This window comes from Lithobates pipiens, unplaced genomic scaffold, assembly GCF_037356315.1.
Source record: "Lithobates pipiens isolate NorthernLeopardFrog02 unplaced genomic scaffold, aLitPip1_a1.2 Scaffold_11, whole genome shotgun sequence".
Taxonomy (NCBI): Eukaryota; Metazoa; Chordata; class Amphibia; order Anura; family Ranidae; genus Lithobates; species Lithobates pipiens.
Window position 1 is genome coordinate 17,818,263 of NW_027507696.1, and position 4,005 is coordinate 17,822,267.

The following is a 4,005-nucleotide window of genomic DNA, read 5'->3' on the forward strand; positions in this document are numbered from 1 at the left end:
GTCACTAGAAACATAAACATACAAGTTCTCTGAGTGAAAACTGTCCAAGTATGAGATTGCAATCACAGATGATTTTATTGTAGTTTTGTTTATGGAGGAGGAGGAGGACCGGGGGACGACGACGACGGGGGGGGGGGAGAGAAGAGGACGACGACGACGACGGGGGGGGGGGGAGAGAGAAGAGGAGGAGGACCGGGGGGGAGAAGAGGAGGAGGATGGGGGGGGGGGGGGAGAGAAGAGGAGGACAGGGGGGGGGGGGGGAGAGAAGAGGAGGACAGGGGGGGGGGGGGGAGAAGAGGAGGAGGACGGGGGGGGGAGAGAGAGAGAGAAGAGGAGGAGGACGGGGGGGGGAGAGAGAGAAGAGGAGGAGGACGGGGGGGGAGAGAGAGAAGAGGAGGAGGACGGGGGGGGAGAGAAAAGAGGAGGAGGACGGGGGGGGGGGAGAGAGAAGAGGACGACGACGGGGGGGAGAGAAGAGGACGACGGGGGGGGGGAGAGAAGAGGACGACGACGACGGGGGGGGGAGAGAAGAGGACGACGACGACGGGGGGGGGGAGAGAAGAGGACGACGACGACGACGACGGGGGGGGGGGGGAGAGAGAAGAGGAGGAGGACCGGGGGGAGAAGAGGAGGAGGATGGGGGGGGGGGGGGAGAGAAGAGGAGGACGGGGGGGGGGGGGGGGGAGAAGAGGAGGAGGACGGGGGGGGGGAGAGAGAGAAGAGGACGGGGGGGGGAGAGAGAGAAGAGGAGGAGGACGGGGGGGGAGAGAGAGAGAGGAGGAGGACGGGGGGGGAGAGAGAGAAGAGGAGGAGGACGGGGGGGGAGAGAAAAGAGGAGGAGGACGGGGGGGGGGAGAGAGAAGAGGACGACGACGGGGGGAGAGAAGAGGACGACGGGGGGGGGGGGAGAGAAGAGGACGACGACGACGGGGGGGGGGGAGAGAAGAGGACGACGACGACGGGGGGGGGGGGGGGGGAGAGAAGAGGACGACGACGACGGGGGGGGGGAGAGAAGAGGACGACGACGACGGGGGGGGGGAGAGAAGAGGACGACGACGACGGGGGGGGGGAGAGAAGAGGACGACGACGACGGGGGGGGGGGGAGAGAAGAGGACGACGACGACGGGGGGGGGGGAGAGAAGAGGACGACGACGACGGGGGGGGGGGGGAGAGAAGAGGACGACGACGACGGGGGGGGAGAGAAGAGGACGACGACGACGGGGGGGGGGGGGAGAGAAGAGGACGACGACGACGGGGGGGGGGAGAGAAGAGGACGACGACGACGGGGGGGGGGGAGAGAAGAGGACGACGACGACGGGGGGGGGGGGGAGAGAAGAGGACGACGACGACGGGGGGGGGGAGAGAAGAGGACGACGACGACGGGGGGGGGGGGGGGGGAGAGAAGAGGACGACGACGACGGGGGGGGGGGGAGAGAAGAGGACGACGACGACGGGGGGGGGGGAGAGAAGAGGACGACGACGACGGGGGGGGGGGAGAGAAGAGGACGACGACGACGGGGGGGGGGGGGATGGGAGAGAAGAGGACGACGACGACGGGGGGGGGGGGGGAGAGAAGAGGACGACGGGGAGAGAAGAGGACGACGACGACGGGGGGGGGGGAGAGAAGAGGACGACGACGACGGGCGGGGGGGAGAGAAGAGGACGACGACGACGGGGGGGGGGGGGGGGGAGAAGAGGACGACGACGACGGGGGGGGGGGGGGGGGAGAGAAGAGGACGACGACGACGGGGGGGGGGGGTTGGGGGAGAGAAGAGGACGACGACGACGACGGGGGGGGGGAGAGAAGAGGACGACGACGACGACGGGGGGGGGGGGGGGGAGAGAGAGGACGACGACGGGGGGGGGAGAGAGAAGAGGACGACGACGACGGGGGGGGGGGGGGGGAGAGAGAAGAGGACGACGACGACGGGGGGGGGGGGGAGAGAGAAGAGGACGACGGGGGGGGGGAGAGAGAAGAGGACGACGACGACGGGGGGGGGGGGGAGAGAGAAGAGGACGACGACGACGGGGGGGGGGGGAGAGAGAAGAGGACGACGACGGGGGGGGGGGAGAGAGAAGAGGACGACGACGAGGGGGGGGGAGAGAGAAGAGGACGACGACGACGGGGGGGGGGAGAGAGAAGAGGACGACGACGACGGGGGGGGGAGAGAGAAGAGGACGACGACGACGGGGGGGGGAGAGAGAAGAGGACGACGACGACGGGGGGGAGAGAGAGAAGAGGACGACGACGACGGGGGGGGGGGAGAGAGAGAGGACGACGGGGGGGGAGAGAGAAGAGGACGACGACCGACGGGGGGGGGGAGAGAGAAGAGGACGACGACGACGGGGGGGGGGGGAGAGAGAAGAGGACGACGACGACGGGGGGGGAGAGAGAAGAGGACGACGACGACGGGGGGGGGGGAGAGAGAAGAGGACGACGACGACGGGGGGGGGGAGAGAAGAGGACCGACGACGACGGGGGGGGGGGGAGAGAAGAGGACGACGACGACGGGGGGGGGGAGAGAAGAGGACGACGACGACGGGGGGGAGAGAGAGAGACGACGACGACGGGGGGGGGAGAGAAGAGGAGGAGGACGGGGGGGGAGAGAGAGAAGAGGAGGAGGATGGGGGGGGGGGAGAGAAGAGGAGGAGGACGGGGGGGAGAGGAGAAGAGGAGGAGGACGGGGGGGGGAGAAGAGAAGAGAGGAGGACGGGGGGGGGAGAAGAGGAGGAGGACGGGGGGGGGAGAGAGAAGAGGAGGAGGAACGGGGGGAGAGAGAGAAGAGAAGGAGGACGGGGGGGAGAGAGAGAAGGAGGAGGACGGGGGGGGGAGAGAGAAGAGAAGGAGGACGGGGGGGGGAGAAGAGAAGGAGGACGGGGGGGGAGGAGAAGAGAGGAGACGGGGGGGGGGGAGAGAAGAGAGGAGGACGGGGGGGAGAGAGAGAAGAGAAGGAGGACGGGGGGGGAGAGAAGAGAAGGAGGACGGGGGGGGGGGGAGAGAAGAGAAGGAGGACGGGGGGGGAGAGAAGAGAAGAGAGGAGGACGGGGGGGGAGAGAAGAGAAGGAGGACGGGGGAGAGAAAGAGAAGGAGGACGGGAGAGAAGAGAAGGAGGACGGGGGGGAGAGAAGAGAAGAGAAGGAGGACGGGGGGGGGAGAAGAGAAGGAGGACGGGGGGGGGAGAGAAGAGAAGGAGGACGGGGGGGGGAGAGAGAAGAGAAGGAGGACGGGGGGGGGGGGAGAGAAGAGAAGGAGGACGGGGGGGGGGAGAGAAGAGAAGGAGGACGGGGGGGGGAGAGAAGAGAAGGAGGACGGGGGGGGGGAGAGAAGAGAAGGAGGACGGGGGGGGGGGGAGAGAAGAGAAGGAGGACGGGGGGGAGAGAAGAGAAGGAGAAGGAGGACGGGGGGGAGGGGGGGAGAGAAGAGAAGGAGGACGGGGGGGGGAGAGAAGAGAAGGAGGACGGGGGGGGGGGGGGAGAGAAGAGAAGGAGGACGGGGGGGGGGGGAGAGAAGAGAAGGAGGACGGGGGGGGGAGAGAAGAGAAGGAGGACGGGGGGGGGAGAGAAGAGAAGGAGGACGGGGGGGGGGGAGAGAAGAGAAGGACGACGGGGGGGGGGGAGAGAAGAGAAGGAGGACGGGGGGGGGGGAGAGAAGAGAAGGACGACGGGGGGGGGGGGAGAGAAGAGAAGGAGGACGGGGGGGGGGAGAGAAGAGAAGGAGGACGGGGGGGGGGGAGAGAAGAGAAGGAGGACGGGGGGGGGAGAGAAGAGAAGGAGGACGGGGGGGGGGAGAGAGAAGAGAAGGAGGACGGGGGGGGGAGAGAGAAGAGAAGGAGGACGGGGGGGGGGAGAGAGAAGAGAAGGAGGACGGGGGGGGAGAGAAGAGAAGGAGGACGGGGGGGAGAGGGGAGAGAAGAGAAGGAGGACGGGGGGGGGAGAGAAGAGAAGGAGGACGGGGGGGGGAGAGAAGAGAAGGAGGACGGGGGGGAGAGGGGAGAGAAGAGAAGG